Source organism: Passer montanus, unplaced genomic scaffold (assembly GCF_014805655.1).
Source record: "Passer montanus isolate IOZ18808 unplaced genomic scaffold, ASM1480565v1 scaffold22, whole genome shotgun sequence".
NCBI classification, from domain to species: domain Eukaryota; kingdom Metazoa; phylum Chordata; class Aves; order Passeriformes; family Passeridae; genus Passer; species Passer montanus.
In genome coordinates this window covers 4355114-4372676 of record NW_024366815.1, presented here as the reverse complement: position 1 = coordinate 4372676, position 17563 = coordinate 4355114, and the positions used below count along the sequence as shown (strand labels likewise).

Below are 17563 nucleotides of genomic sequence, written 5' to 3'. Positions count from 1 at the left end.
TTTGTATGAAAGAACTTGAAATTATTTGAACTTATTTGGACTTATTTGAAATTACTTTTGTTTAGCTGGTTTTGAACTCATTAAAATAATTATTCAGACTGAATAAGTTTTTATTTTAAATGTGTTTATCCAGTCCAGCATTTATGAGTTATACAGTCATAACTACTTCTGAGAGATGAAACTATTACTCTAATTCAAGCCAAAAAATTGGAACTGGGTCAACTTCTTGAAAACTTTTGTTTTTCCAGAAAAATTACCATTTATTTCATCCAGTCAGAGACAAGCTTACAGTGAAAAGTTTATACATATCATTGCACATTGAAGAGACTCATTATCTTAATTTTAAGTTAAAGATTCCAGGATTCCTGTGCTGTCATATTTCATCAGGCTATATTCAAAATTCCTTTAAAACCTCAGATTTCAGGAAAATATTTTCCTGCAGCTATTTTAGCAAGGTACAAAGAAGCAACTAATACTGGGAATCATTAGATTAAGAATACAGTCTACAGAAGCACAAGTATTCACCATGCAGTACAGCCACAGATGACTATATTTGTTTTGTTCAGCACCATAAATCATCCTGTTATTCCTGAATGCTGACAGTTCTCCAGGGCAGGTATCTTCATATTTGTTTAGCACAGCTGGCTGAATTGCAAACTAAGGTTGTGGCACTGTATAAGTAATAAATTATTGTCACCCAAGGCAAGAGTATTTGCTCCTGTTTATCACAGCAGGCAGCACATTACCAGTAAAATTCAGGAGATACCACTGAAAAGCAGGATCCAAACTGCACTGGTGGCCTTGCACTTCTCATAGTCTGTTGAGTCTTTACAGAAGGCAAATAACAATGCAGGTATCTGGTGGAGACACCTAATACTACATCATGTGAGTACTCTTCAGCAACTTTAACAAACTTTTGAGACCACCCACACAGACAAGCTACCATTAGGTCACATTTCCCATGTGCTGGCTGGTACACAGGGCTGGCAAAAAGCAGCTTTGTGCATGGCCAAAACCAACTTTGCTGTGGGCTGCTCCCTGAAGGATTTGACTAGCCCTTCTTAGTGATGAGGCAGGCTCCTGCCACAGGCTCCTGTCTCTCCTGGAACCAGGCAGCTGTGGGACAAGACAGCCCAGTGACAACAGCTCCCACTTAGGGGTGCAGCTCATGCAGCCTACACTGCAGCTCCCATGGCAGAGAGATGAGAGTCACTCCAAATAATCAGTCTGGGCTCAAATTTGCAGCCATAGCCTTTGAATGTAATTTCATGTCTGAATCTATTACAAGCAGCCTGTGTATTGACACACACCCCACAAAGCTGCATGACTCTTCATTTCAGTGAGTCTGAAGATTTACATTCTGTATGAGGAACAACAGCTATTTTAGGAGATAACAGGCTTCCGATACTCCAGCACATTTCTAGAGTAGTCAAGCTGTCAAGTGACTGTCAAGAAAGTTAAAGAAGCAAAATAAATGCCAGCTGGGAAACTCTTTTCTTCATTGGTGCAGATTCTACTTAACACTAGCCTCAGGTGAGTTATTGTAGCTCACTCGGTAGCCTACCTGAAGGGTCTGTACACATTTACAAATTTGTGCATATAATATCTGATGTGCAATCTCAGTGTTTTCCTTCAGTAAAACATGCCACAGTATTCAGAATACCTACAGGGCAAAATCACATACTTACATTCCTTGAAAATATGCTTGATGATTCATTTCCAGTTATGAATTGCGAGTCTTACTTTTTCAAGAAAAAATGCTTACTGATAATAAGAGACAAAGCAAGTTACTCTTTCAAAAAGGAAGAAGTTATTATGTCTACACACTTCCTTCTCCCAATAGTTTTCTACCTCACAGAATGACAGAATGTTTTGGGCTGCAAGGAACCTTAAAGGTCATCCAGTTCCAACCCCACTGCCACAGGCAGGGACGCCTTTCACTACATCAGGTTTCTCAAAGCCCTATCAAACCCAGTCTGAATATCTTCAGAGATGGGGTATCCACCACCTCTCTGGGCAACTTATCTCAGTGCCTCACCACTTTCACAATAACTAATTTCTTCCAAATATCTAACCAAAACCCATTATCTTTCATTTTAAAGATATTCTCTTCCCTTGCCCTATCTCTGCCTGCCCTTGTAAAAAGTCCCTCTCTGGCTTTCTTGTAGAAGTCTCTCTTTCTTTCTCTCTCTCTCTCTCTTTCTTTTTTTTTTTTTTTGCTAGCCCAGCTTAAAAAAATAATCAAATGCATTTTCCTGTCTACAAAACACCCAGGAACATGCCAGAAAGTAATTAGGAATGACAAGCATATAATGACATACAAGCTGCAAGTATTCAGTTTTCAGTCTGGAAAATAAAACACTTAACGGATATGGAATGCTTTTGCTCCAGCTCTTTTATGCATAGCTGGCATGACTGATCTGAAAAATAAGAGAACATGTGCCAGTCTACTTTTCAGGCAGAGTTCAAACAACAGTGAAATTTAAACAGAGGGGGAAAAAAATCAGACTAACCATACCAGGTGACTGAATTAACTTTGCAGAGCAACAATGAGTGTATCCGAGGGGCTGCAGTAAGTCTCCACAAATAGACTGGTTTGTACTTGAAGCATGTCAGATTCCTATTTTTTTATAAAAAGCAAGTTTTTAACCATTCTGAGCCTGGTGAAAAAGTGCTTGTTTCCTGCAGGTAAGTCATCATGTGGCAGAGACAAGAGTTACAAACTAAGATTTTCTTAAAGGATATCAACTAGTGAAGCTTTAGTTTTTCTGGATTTATGAAACTAACTTCTAAATATGTTTCACCGCCCAATGTGAATTTTCTGAAACTATGCTGAATTTTGAGCAAATGCTTAGAGATCTAGTACAGTATGGAAAACTTGAAAATAAGAAGATTTGCTAATGAGCAACAGGACGGACTGACACCTTGAGCAGAAACTTTTCCTTAAATCTCAACAGAAGCAGAGCTTCTCAGGCTCTGCCTGCTGATGAACAATGGAGAAAAGTTTTATGATGGAAAAAAAGTTTTCTTTTTTGTTGTGCAACTTAGCAGCAATAGGTTATCAAAGACATATCTGTCCCAAATAATGCTGGCACTGTATTTCAACTACTTAGCAAAATAGCTGTGCAGCATATTATTGTCCTGTGCCTCATAGGACAGGCTTGCTGCCAGCTGTGTCATACAATAATCAACAAACCAGAAAGGATGGCAGATTCCTCCCAGCAGCACCTACCCCTGAAGCAATCAAATATACTTAGTGAGTATAGTGTTGGATTTTCACTTTATTAACAAATTATGCAAAGGGGTTTGATCAGCAGATAACTTCATACTCAGACGGGAATCTTTAATTCATGCAAACCTTTCAGCTCATGCTACTGCCAAAAAGAACAGCTGGAAGAGGAATAGTCTGTTTGTAGGCTCTCTGGACTCTTGGGTTGGATACACTATCCATGAAACACAATCAACACCAGGCTTATTACTACTTCCAAGTAGTTTTTGCATAAAAACTAAGAGCACAATACATTCAAAGCTGCACCAAAACACACAAGTATTCCCTTCTTCCAAGAGGAAGGAAAAAAAAAAAAAAAAAGCATGAGGTTCTGCTATGGTTTGGAAAGCAGTGCCATGAGCAGAGGTTTTGAAGGCTCACATCTGGCTGAAGTCTTTCTGAACTCACTGCAGAGCCTCCCATGCAGCCATGGACAGGGTTATGGCTCCATTCCTAGCCACAAACTCCGTATCGCTTCCAGGAGCTACTGCTTGAGAAATACAGACCAAATCTTTCACTCTGATCCCACAGTCTGTGCTCCAGTCCCTTTTTCACAGCTACACTAAAATCCCAAATAGAAGCTGCTGTGTGCAGTCCCACAGCTAACAGGATAAAGGTGAGAAATACTTCCTAATAAATAGAACTTCTACCTGCTGGTGTGTTATTCAAACTGTAGAACAGTTCACAGAGTATTAATAATCCCCTAAAACAACTGGACTGATAATTGGCTTTGAGCAATTTCAGAAAAATAATTCCCACCACAGTAGTTGCTGTTCTTTCTCATTCAGCATGAGCAACTGGCAACAAGTGATTTCACTGAGTAATCTTGGCAAAACTTTGAAACATTGTTTTGAATTTCCTTTACAACTTCTCAATGCCCAACTGTACTAATAGCTGAAGAGAAGCTACTCTTGTGGGTCTTCCTGACCCCACAATAAATATATCTAGTGGTCCACATGACTCTTTTTTACCATTTCAACATTTGCTTAAATTGTTAACAATTAAATGACCATGCTCTACACAGCAATTTGCTGGTAATCAAGGCAAGAGCAGCCAGTACCTAACACCCATGAATACATCTTTTGAGCCAAACGATATGAAGAAGTACCAACACTACATAAAATACACCTAAAATCTGTAAACTTATCAGCAGATTGTTCCCCAGAGCCTTATGTAATTTCTCAGAAAGGAGTTACAATGACAGTTTTGAAAGCATCATTTCTCACCAATCCCACACACCACGAGTCTGCAAAGAAAAAGTCAAAGGAATATAAGCATTTGTTTTAACTTTTTCAAATGACAAAACAATATAATGAATGGCATTAGTTCTTTCATGTACTAACTGACAAGACAAAGACAAAGAAAGGAATAGTAAGAGCAGTAGGGATCAAAAGTCAATGCAAAACGCCAGAGCTGCCGATATGCAACTATTTATAATGTACAACATACAAAAGGTCAGTGCTGTTGAGGCAGAAGTACGTCCCCACCATCCTTGACCTACATTTTTAGAATTATTTGATGTCTCAGTCACTTCATTGGTCCCAGAAAATTTATACAAGGTATAGATATTAGCCCGTTAAATGTCCCTTTGGTACTCCTTCTTGTCATTTTTCTTCGCCCAAATTCCTCCAGTACTGTTTGTGTGACTACAGCACCAGCACAAAGTGAATGACTACCAGTCACTTGTGTATGAACTGCACCAGTGGAGCAAAACATAGACTGACATTCCTCTTTCTGCAGAAAATGCCTCATTTCTGTCCAGTAATTGCCTTAATGAATACAGTTGTTTGTTCAGCCTTCCTGCTCTTCTCTGTTAGCAAGTTTCCACCTCCAGTGACGCCATACTTCTACTGGCTTCTGCAGGTCTGCCTCCCTCTCAGGGATGGACACACAACCCACAGGCTAATTCATCATCTGCTTCTATGGTATTAGAGATCACCGACTGCTGAGTTTGAACACATTAGCCCAAACTCAGAGAGACTCCAATTTCTGCTCAGCAGAAGCAAAGGGAGAGGGGATGGCAGCTGTGTTCGCAGGCTGCTGAATGCTCAGCTGAAGCCACAGCTGCCATCTCTGCCTGAGCACATCCAGCATTTTCCCAAGCTGGTTTCAGCCTGCGTTGTCTGAAAGGCTACACAAGACACAGCCTGTAAACAAGCACACTCCTTCTGACAGGTATTTTAATAACATTTTGTAAGAGTACCTATCTGTATTCTTAGGATAAGGAGTGATCAGAGCATCTGGAAAATACCAATCTACTGGGATATAAAGCAACAATGAAAAGTCCCAAGAAGAGAAAGCTGTATGACCTTCAGGCCATGAAGCCACAGATGAGCCTGCTGCTCTGTGGTACTGCTCAATTTTAATGAGAATCAACGTACTTCTCTCATTTTCAAGATATTTGGTCAGGGCAGGTGTCTGAGATGTAGAAAGTGGAAAGGATAATTCTTCTTTTGCCCAGAAAGCCACAGTTCTGCTTCTTATAAATGGGACTGTATATACGAACAGTTCACACAAACAGTCACAGCCTTTTGCAATCACTGGCAGGAACCTTTTAGAAGTTTAAAAACTCCCAACAAAAAGTAACTAGTGAGAGATAGCTCTTCTATTTCATCCCTAACAACAAATGGTGCCAGTCCCTTTTTATTGACAGCTTGCATTTTGTTTTCACAGTCCAGCATTAGTAAGTAAAACACAAACTGCAATAAAACAAACAGTATGTTTGTTTATATACTCATATAAAATGAGTAGGTGAATGACATCATCTATTTGATGCAAAAATACCAACTTTCTGTTCCCTCTATTTTTACATGCTGTTGCACTGACAGGCTGCTAAAAAATACTGCAACTAGTATGCCATTTGGAAAACATAACAATGCAAGCCACTGACAAAATCGGTCCGACACTAACAAAAATATTTCTACTCCTAGCATAGTTCAATCCATGAAACACTATAATATTTACAATAATAACATTTTTTGATAATTTCAAATCAGTATGAAAATACACTTCTAGGTGCAATTCAAATTACATTAGAATTTTTTAATCATCTTGAGGAAGCTGGGTTTTTTTTACCGTGTTTTAGTCCAGCCACCTCAAACATCCTTAAACAAATCATTACTCTTGGTCTTAAAACATGTTATTTTGATTACTGGCCACCTAATGTTCAGTTACATGTTCACATAAATGTCCACTAAAGACCGTGGAACCAAATGCTTCAGAGCCTATAACTTCAGTCTTTCTGACAGCCATTAGTTCCCCAGCTTTCACGTCCTAGTCTTCCTACTTGCACATATTCCATTTTGTTTCACAAATTATCCAGAATCCGTATACAGTCCCTGGCTCTTGATCCTTCAACCTCTTCTCTTTTTCTGTGTGATTTAGTAAACTGAAACACTAAACACATTCTAACACTGTGAAAAACTTCTTCCCTGCTCTAATTGAAGATCTCCTGTGATTAACTTGGATCCCAGTTTCCTTGGGATTGAAATAACATTCAAACAATAGGCCAAAATTATTTTTTAAAATCTGCAACTCCCACCTCAGCAAAGAAAACAGGAGCATGACTATAGAAGGTTCTACATGAACATTCCCATTATTACCATTCAATGTCAATGTGAACAACTAGTCAGGAGGAGCCTCTCTTCCTAAATCCTACATTTTTTTCCTTTCAACAGATGAATTTTTTTATTCACACTGGCTCCACAAAGCTCTCTTGTGCTTTTATAGAGAGAGCTCTTCACCTGCAGTAGTAGAACAGGAGAGGAAAAGAGACCTGCAATGATTTTCACAATATACCTCATAACCTTAATAAAAGATTAACTTTTTATATTTGAAAAAAAACAAAGCAATAGAACAGGCTACAACAAACACACGGGCACACAGTAAACAACATTACTTTTCACATTGTGGTATTAAGTACTCATCTATGCCACTAGCTGGATCAAAGGTACAAGGGCCAATCATATTGTTTAATTCCCTTGTTGCTGGATACAGGTCCTGTACCAATATACACCATAAACCTGAAAAATCATAGATCATAGAAATATTATGGGTTGGAATGCACTGTAATGATTATTTAGCCCCAGTCTCCCCTGTCATGCTCAGGGACACCTCGCACTTGACCACGCTGCTCAAGGCTTTGTACAACCTTTCCTTAAACACTGCCAAAGCTGAGGCATCCTCAGCTTCCCTGGGCAACCTTTTTCACCACACTTAGTCAAGAATATATTCCTCATATCTAACCTAAATTTCCCCTCTTTCAGTGTGTACCCTTTTCTCCTTGCCTGTCTCTACAGTTCTTGATAGAGTCCCTCTCCATCTTCCCTGAAGCCCTCCTTCAGATGTTGGCAGGTTGCCCTGAGAGACTTCCCCTTTGTATAAAGCCATTCTAGATTTACAATGATGTATAAAGTAAATATCCTTGTTCCTCTTGCTTTGATATAAGTTAGGCAGACCCCTCACACCACTTAAAGAGGTGCCATGCTTCCTTACTGTCAGTACCAGCCCCCCTGTGGTCAGCTAGAGCCCTGAGAACCATCAAGCAGAACGCACTGCAGTCAACCCACTTGTGTGTGCCTTATGGTGGATGAAATTACATGCCACAGAAAAAACCTGGATGTAGTACAACCAAAGAAATTAATTTTCTCAAAGCTATCCATTATTTGAAGGAAATTAGCCGTTCAAACAAAATACTTACCTAAGAACCAGAGGCACAGGCTTCTTTGCAACAGTGACTTATTTTTCTGACATGTTTTCTCAACTGATATGGCCATCCTAATTAAAGCACCTCAGAGCTGGAAGACACCAGAGCTCATCACACACACAGTTCCACAAAAATAGCCTTTCTCACAGGGAAGTGGAGGGCTGTTTCTCCCCCTCTGAGGCTGCAGTCCCTCCGTGCTGTACACGCTGTCCTGCAGCAGCAGAACTGGCTGGTGTACAGCCGGCCAGCAGTGACCGTATCACGTAACAAGCACCTCTCCTGTGCAGTGCTCATTAGCAACACCCAGCACGAGCAGACCCAGAGGCACACTGCCGCTCTCCAAAGGTCAGAAATCACAGCTGAAAAGTGTAAAGCACTGTCTCACACACTCCTTCTGATCCTACTGCAAAAACATTGCAGCTGTAAGATAAGCTCATTCACACATGCTGGACCAGTAGGCTGGCACTATTTGGAACAAGCACCAGCCTGTAATGTTTCAGCTGCATATGTTGCACTTATATGTGTGCCTCAGCCAAAACCTGGAAACAGACTGTAGAAAAAGAGCAGTATTTCCTACTGCACCCTGCAAATCATTCCTTCAGGTGGCTCAACGCATACCGTTTTAAACCAGCCAGGACTCAACCTACAAGACCAAAGCCTCAGCATAAGCACAGATCACCAGGCTAGATCCATGTGTCCTATGAAAGAGATGGCCTGGTAGAGTCCTGACCATGTTGTATTCTACTCTGTTTACTTAACATCTGACTTAGTCCTTAGAGCTACTCTTGTCTGACTGCAAACTGTCACAGTCATTATGAAAGCTATGGTTTTCTTAGAGGTTTCTTTTTAAGTAAAAGTTCCACACTGCTCCCCTGATATACTGTCACAGGCTCAGACATAAAATGCAATCAAAACCCAAAGACACAGCAGCTTTTAATTGTTCTTTTCTCAGTCCTTGCATCAGATCTTGCTTATTCTTGGCAGAACAGGTAAAGTTTGGTCCCAAACCAAACCACAATCAGTCTTCTTCAACCCATGCAAAGCAAGGGACAAGAACCACCATCTAGAAGGAATCCTGGTTTGTTTTCATTCACTTTTTATAGCATCACATAAAGCCATTAGCAATGCTGCAAACCATCAAACACCGAACAGTTAAAGCTGTTCTGGATGAAAACAGTAAACAAGGCATTGCTAAGAACAATTAAATAGTAGGCTTATAACATGGCTCTTGAGCAAACAGTTTAATAAGCATTCCATAAAAAAATTTAAACAATATCTTCAGTCATACAACGAACGAGAGCCCAACTCATTCTCTAGGTACCACTAACATCACACATGTGTGAAAAAGGCAGGCAAAAAAAAAAGAAACATGAAACATAGCAGAAATCAGACTCCTTGCTGCAGCTGGAAACAGGTATGGAAGGCAGAAACTGACTGCATGCTTATTTAACTGAGACAGCTGGAATAAAATGTGATGGTTCCTTCAGCCTGTTTCTTGTGTGCTACAAGCTCTACTCAATGGTCAGACTATCCCCAAACTCCAACAGGCACAAAGGGAGTCGTTTGGCTATACCAATAAGGTTGCAGAGATATATTGTGTATGGATTAAAACCCAAAACTTTTGCATATTGGTCAGGCACAAAGGTATCTGTTCACAGGATGAACACATTACAATTTCTAAAAACCACCGACTTATCCTAGAGATTTACCGCAATACGGAGTTTTCTCTTGAGGCAGTAAAAACTCAAATTCTATTTAAATGCTTGAATGCTGCAACATTATAGTTGTTATTAATAGCCTCTTTCCAACTTTCCCTCTGAGTTGCTGTCTGTTAACCAGTGACTTTTTTGTATAAAATTACTGTTGTGCATCCAAAAGAATATTTCATGTTTGGACTGACCAATTACAGAGAGTTTGAAGACCATAATGGATTTGTGAAGCACTAATCAGCTTTTGAAGTTCTAAATATTATCTCCATCTCTGTTAATGTCCTATTTAAATGCAACTGATTATTAGTTTCTTATTAAGTGATCAGAGACAGCAATCTGCTGCCTTAATGAGCACAAAGCTAGTAAATCATCTTTGCTTTGCACATTCTGAGTTCAGTTTCACACACTTCGATGCCATCCTCAGCAGTCACTCCGTGCCTGATGCAGAGGCCAAGCAGGTCTAGCGCTGTAATGCACTAATGCTCTGAGTCTCACTAAATGGCTACAGAAAAGGAGAAACGGGGAAGTGTAAATCATTCCACACCAACAGAATGGGTGCTGTGTTTATTCTCTTAATGCAGAGAGGTTAAAATTTTCTGCTACATTTACCAGAGTTTCATAACCTCTCACCAGCAGTCACTGTGCAGAGGTTTTTGTCTCTCCAGCTTTCTTCATGCAGCCCTGTATCACCTTCCCCTAAACGATCACGATCCCACACACAGGATCCCTTCCACAAAATTCAACCACTGGCATGGGCATAGCATGACAAAAGACTACGTTACAGACTGTGTCACTACAAACAGGAGTACTTTTGTAACTCTAATTTATAAAGCTGAATATTATTTAGTAGGTATGGGTGTTGGCATGGCAGTCTGGATCTCTTGGCAAGTCAAAAGATAAACATAAATGGTTTAAATTAGCATGGTAAATATGAATAGCATGGCAGATGGAGTTTTAAAACTCAGAAACTATTGATTTGTCATGTAGTCCTTCAGCTACTGAGTATATGGCAACAGAGTGGGGCAATATTACAACTGAAAAGTTACTCTAACCCAACTGTCTGTGCACATGCATCCACCACCAATTGTGTTTTCCAGCAGTTATTCCATCAGTAAGAGTGATTTTCATTCTCTTTTATCCTCACAACATTGTACATTTGAAATACCCAGCAAACAGCAAGGCACATTATATTGGTCAAGTGAGACATTAAGTTCCACCCTGTTCCAGGCCATCCTGCTACTGTGAAGTATTTCTGAATTTTATACTAACTTATTAATAATTAAGAAAATAACTAATTTTAGTGATTAAGGTATTTTTAATAGACTACATGCTTTCTAAAGGTCAATAAAATATCTGTTTAAATTTATTTTCAATTCATAATCTGCAGTACACATGATATGGACAACATTCATCCCTGTCAGAAAACAGCCTTTTACAATTTTCTGGGAAAAATTGTTTCTCATACACTGAAAACCAAGCTCTTTGGTAAGAGGACACTTGTTCCATCTCTCATGAACTAAAATAATGTGTAAACAAACACCCACCTCATACAAAGATTTAAACTAGGATTCATATACGGTAAAAGAAGATTTCCCTAGTGATAAACAGTTTGAGCACAAAGTGTTCCTTCAAGTCCTGACATAAATCTGTTCCTGCCAAGCTAGTATCTCATTGCATCAGCCTTTCGCCTTCACCACACCGAAGCAGCAGCCCTACTGCCTCTCTCCCTGTTTTCCTCATAATGCCCTCTCCCCAGAATTACTAACTCAGCTCCACTGGGCCAAAGAATTGTCTTTCCATCCCACAAACATTTGGTAACAAGAGAAGAAAAACCTTTTATTTAAAAGAAATCTGATTCTCTAGCTAATCTATCACTGAAGGACCCCCATGCGGGCTGAGTAGACTCATTATTACTGCTGGTAGCCCTGCCCTTTCCTACAACATCAACTTTACCCCCACTTCTTGGTATTCCTGTAATTTTTATTAATTTGTAATGCTTTTGAAATGTTTTGGTATGTACCTTAAGATTGCAAGATCTTCAACTGAGCTGAATGCAAGCAAGTGCTGTCACGTCTGATAAAGCACTTATTTTTCAATAAGAGAAAAAAAAAATCAAAGCATTTCTGCCTACTTTGATTCCTCAATAACAAATATTTGCAGCTTCTATTTTGTTAGTGGAAATCTGGTATTTCAAATAAGATACATGATGCTATATTTATTCCATTCAATGCTCCTTTCAGTGGCGCAAGATAGAACACAATTTCTGCAGCAAAAGTTTCATTTAACAGGAGCAAGGCCTAGCTCCAGTTAATATAAGCACTTAGACATGTACATACAGTCAAGCAAAAGAGACCATGCAAGTGGAAGTTATGGTCTAAAACTATATACTAATACTTCCTTAGTCTCCAGTTCATGAAAAGGAATGGTACCGATCCGTAAACGGGAGATTTGCCTTCAGAAGTTTTGATCATTCTTTACTGGAAGGGGGCACAAAAGATCATATACAGTACTACATGTTACTTCAGTTTGTAAAGATGTCTAGAACTGAGCTCTGCAGATTTCTCCAACACAGCCAGTGTGGCACAAACACCCATGCACTCTCTGGGAGCGGTGCTGTGGACTGCCTCTACAGGGCCCTTGATTTTTACACGTGAACAGTGCTACACTGTGCTGTGCAAATACATCAAGACCAGGAGAGAAAACAGCCCATGGTAATGAAAACAATGATTGACCATATTCAGAGAATTTAAAAATATTTGGTGGGTGTCTATAACTTTTCTGTACATTAGTGTTAAGTTTCAGCAGTTACAGTCATATATTTGATAAAAGTACCACTTACCACTTACTGGCAATGTTAGAAATTACTCCTCAGAAGGATTGCAAGCTGTCTTGTTTGTCAATCCTTTGTAGTTATTAGAACATGCTAACATCATGAATTAACAAGGCAAGTAGTAATGTAGCAATTCTAGTAATGCGAGACTGAGATGTGATGGAGATGAAAGACATCACATTCCTATTCAAACAGCTCAAGCTGTCTGAATAAATTTCAGTATTACTTACATTTATCACTCAGAGAGCCACAAGACATCTCAATTGCAATGTACTTCAATCTCAATATTTAAAATAGCATCTTTTAAATAAGCACCAGCATTTCAATGTATCTTACTAAAACTCCTTAAATTGATTCTATGGCCAACTGCATTTTCATTGCTGATGCGAGCAACCAAGTCTAAGCTATAGTCAAAAGTCTTTCAGATTTAAGCTAAAAAGATCTTGACAACTAACTTCAATTTTTCGTATCAGTAAATAATTGCTTTAAGCATTAATAAAACAGGATCCAACTCAAGTGGTGGGTTACAGTTTTTTAATTGCTTCATTCTTACTTCTGACATAATCACGACCAGAAAGGTGGACCAGGTGTGGGTCTTCTGTAGCTGCTACACAAAATGAAAAGTTAAGCTGTGACTGAACACCCTAAAGTTAATAATACACTATACTCTAAACAAAATATACTGTACTGAAAACATGAGTAACTAGTTCACATCAACTAGTTTACTTGAGCTCCAGCATTAGCCCTGTGAGAGTTTGCAACAAGTTTTACTGAAGACGTTACTATGATAAAACTCTAGTTACTCCTATGCTATATAACCCCTTTGTTTGCATACCTCTGCTCAGAACGTTTGCAGTATTTATTTTTCAAAACATTGTCTATTTTTTATCCCATGCAATACTTACAACACGCCACACAATAAGAAACAAAATTATGGACAAATGGCATTTAAAAAAAAAAAAAAAAAGGTCGGAACTGCAGGGATTGTATAAACTGGAATAAATCATACAGAAGAAAAATTCTGATTAGGTCTATTACAGCGGAGAAGATTGTGACGCTGGCAGCTAAACGACCATTCTTGATCTGCTTTTAAAATCCAAGTCCACACAGAAAAGAGGGCTTCTCTGAAGAAAACTGTTTCTCCAGACCTCCGAGGCTAGGCTTCTCTTCCCGGCACCCCATCCATCACCCACAGCATGGGACGTGCCAGGAATTCTCGCCCCCCGCCCGCCGTCCCAGCCCCGGCCAGAGCTGACGCCGCGGTCCCGGCCCGGCTCCGGCGCCGCACTGCCCACAGCAGCGGGACACGGGCGGCCCCGCTGCTGGAGCGGCTGCGACACCGGCCGGGACCCTGGGGCAAGCTCGCAGATCCCCCGCCACTCCCGGGCGAGGGGAGGTGAAGCCGGACAGGAGCGCGACCCCGGCCCGTCGCCCCCGGGGGCGGGGAAGCCGCTGCGCGGCCGCGCCGGGCGGGAGGCGGGCGGCGGGAGCGGCGCGGAGCCGCGCCCGGTACTCACCGACTCGCTCGGAAACTTCCCCCAAGTTTCGGCGACGCGGCGGGCGGCAGCGGACGTGCCCCCCCCCGGCCGGCGCCGGCACCATGGGAGCGCCTCAGCGAGCGGCCGCCGCGGCCGGCCCCAACTTCTGGGGAGGCTGCGACCGTCATAAAACGCGAGCGAGAGCGGCGGGGCGGCGGGCTGAGCCCGCACTCCTCCCGCGGGGCGGGGCGGGGCAGGCGGAGAGCAGAGCGGAGCTGAGTGGAGGGACGGAGGGAGGGAGGGGAGATCAGCACAGGGCGGCGGGCAGCGCTCCCCAGCCCCCTTCCCCATGCACCGTCCCCCAGCGGCGGCGTTGGCGCTCGCCTCGCTTGCCGCAGCCCCCTCCGTGCCTGTCCTGCCCCGCCGGGGCACGGCGCGCTCAGCGGCCATCGCCGCGTACTCCTCGTCCTCTTCCACCCCAAGTGCCGGCCCGGCCGCCGCGAGGAGGGGGTCAGAGCGGCGAGGGGCACCGTGTCTGGCGGGGTGGGGCGGCTCGGGGATCGCCGCCGCCCGGCCCGAGCCGCGGCCGCTGCCGGCACTCGGGCTGCGCCGCGGGGCTCCGTCTAGGCGGGGACGGCGGCTGCTGCAACGCGCATCCCGGCCGGACGGGCGGGAGCGCGGCCCCGGCGCCAGCTCCGCGCTGTGGGCGCAGTCCCACCGGCGATGGCTATCGGGGGCGAGCCCCGGGCTCCTGGCCCAGCCTGAAGCAGGGGCTCAGCAGGACTGGCACTCGTGTGTGTGTGCTCAGGATCGACGAACACGGTTTTAGGGTGAAGAGGGTGTCAGCGTGCCGCGGGCGCGGCTGCCGGGTGGAAGGGATGGCACCTTCCCGGCCAGGTGTGTGGCAGTGCAGACACAGGGCTAAGTAGTGTGAGTGTAGAAGGTAGCTACAGGAAAACGGAGAGCTTCTACTAGGGATTGTCTTAAAATAATAAAATATTTCTCTTCTGAAAAACTGTTTAGGAAAGAAAACATTAAAAATGGGCACACCGTCATCAATTTATTTAGATATCATTTGCATTGACAAAGTACCGAAGGCAGACGCACCTGTGCAAAGGTGACTTCAGCAGTGACACATTGATCTTAAAGGCCCTTGCGGGCCCCCTGTCACGTATGTGGCCCCACCTTCAAAACAGCTCAGCATCTGGCTTCCTCGTAAAACAAAGGTGGGACAACAGCCCCACGGATCAGTGTTGCAAGAGTTTCACAATCATTCAGTAAGTCACAAAGCCTGCTCGGAAATTAACTGCGAATAGAAGAGAATTGTATTTCACCCAGGCTTTCTGCTGTGTTGGATGTACAGGAATAGCAGTAGCATATGGAAGTTGTTTGACTATAATGGCTGGGAACAGGTCCTGGGACCTCTGGCTGGTCAGGTTGGTGCTGCCCTTGCCTTCCTATTGCACCAGACCTATTGCCCAGACTGGGAGCTGCTTGTCTTAGGAGGCTGGTGTTCCTCGAAGACTCACCTGCGAGCAGCAAGTGATATGACTTCAACTGTGCTGTTGATCCAGGCTTCCTCTGCCCAGAACAAACAAGGTGATTCCAGGGGGTTGAGGACATATATCAGGGGTGACATAGATCATGAGATGTGACCTCATCAGCTTTCAAGGGAATTAAAATCTCACATATTGATAAATATATGATGAAAATATCGCTTTTGAGGTTTTAAACTAAGGGCACGCAGATTCATCTTCCTTATTCCTACCAGAACCTACCAGAACCATTTCTTGTCATTTCCTCATTCAAAATCACAAGAACAGATTTTTTAAAACAGTATCGAACAGTACCATTGTATTTGCATTAATATATGTGCAAAGGACATTAAGTTCCACTTCTTACCACAGGTCAGGGAATTCATACCCATATCTCCTGGGAGATGCCTGTGCTGCCAAACTAGCGGTTGTTAATCAGGCCTTTCATTCTTACCATTTGTGCTGAAGCTATGGCAAAGCATGATTAATAACTCCGTGTGTTAGAAATTGCAAGCACAGGTCTGATACTGGCCCTAAAGTTTTGTTGTTGAAGCACTATGATAAAAGGGGAAGATTCTAGGTCCAGAGATGTTTATTTGGGGTCTGTTTAATACAACATTCCTATAACGTAGTAAACGTAGTAATACCTGCAACTATGACAAACTGGTTTACATGAATTAAGTGGCAATGAGAGCTGAACATGTAAAATACCACATGAATAAACCAGAGTAAATAATTTATTGCTCCCTCATTATATGTACAAATGAGCTTGGATAACAATAAATTCATTGATTTATTATATGTTCTAGATTTACAGCTGCCTGGACTTTGTCTATACTAAAGTTTTTTATTTCTTCACATGATATATAGTTTGGTTTCATGGGGACTAATGTCAAACACAGTACACTGCCAACAAGACCAGATTTAGGCAAAAACAGCCAAAGTAATTTTCAATCAGAATCTTGGGGGGGGGGGGGGCAGGACAGACAGGAGACAGGTAAGAGTGCAGTTTCCACATTGTCGACAGCTGGCATTGGATCTGTGGAAGCACAAGGCTGTGTGTCATTTGTGTGTAGGATAAATACTTTGAATTTTCTCAATCACCCCAATACAAACAAATAGCGTAATAAATGGTTAGTGGTCTTTTGGCTTGTCCCTTATTAAAATAATAATAATAATAAAAAAAAGGTCTGTCTTTTGATAACTATTATTCTCAGTTTCTTCAGAGGATTTCAGAGTATACTAAACTATTTACTAGATTTAGTACTGCTAATCTGTGGTAGTAGTTTAATCTCCTAGATAAATTAGCAGTAAAATACCCAAGATTGTTATCATATGAAGCATGAGTCTTATCTCGGCAACAATATAGAAATTAGTTGTATTTTTTATACGTCCGTTAGGAAACATCTATTTTTAAAACTATGTATAACTTCATCCATGCCCACCTTCTTCACTTTTCGGTTTATGCCATATTATCTATCACTCTTCCAGATTCCATCCAATCTGCTTAAAAAGCCTGGAAAAGCAAGTCTGGCTTGAGGACATGCAGTAAGGACACCTGAATTCTGACCATTTGCTCTGATACAATATCCAGGGATGCCTACACCTACCCTTTTCTCTACATGCACTTGCTGCTTCACTCCTTTCCAAACAGTGTTCAAAAAAGTTCAAATCCTTCCTGATCATCATGCTCTGGACCCAAGTGCAGAAGACAAAATTATGTCTGAGTCTGGTTTTGCTCTCTGCTTACAATAGTGTATAGTGCAATGTTTATCAACAGGGTGTCAAATAGAATTCCAACAGTTCAGTTCATGATAATTCATCTGAAAGAGGTTCTTTCACTGCCAAGTATCTAAAGCAAGTGCTGTTTGTAATTTCTGCCAGACTTGCTTGTCAGTGGGTGCCTACTGTAAGCACTGGCTAAAATCTGAGCTTTTACAATGTAAAGGTAGCTGTATTGGTAAAGTCTGTCAGCCAAACTCCTGTGGCTTTATATAGCAGGCAGTAATTGCCTATAATCAGCAAAAGCAATATCAAT

General features: G+C 41.9%; 1 protein-coding gene across 4 annotated transcripts in view; it reads right to left on the bottom strand.

The window, feature by feature from the left end:
• Window positions 1-17563, bottom strand: part of GHR (growth hormone receptor) — a 149696-nt gene that overhangs the window by 103321 nt on the left and 28812 nt on the right. For 2 of the 4 annotated variants that reach the window (XM_039709916.1, XM_039709920.1), the window contains exon 1: window positions 14030-14173. The exons of 1 other annotated variant lie outside the window; for it this stretch is intronic. The gene's annotated coding sequence lies outside the window, so the exon portion shown is untranslated. Of the gene's footprint in view, window positions 1-7967; window positions 8010-14029; window positions 14174-17563 lie in introns of those variants that run through there. One more of the 4 variants, XM_039709919.1, reaches the window with a different exon arrangement.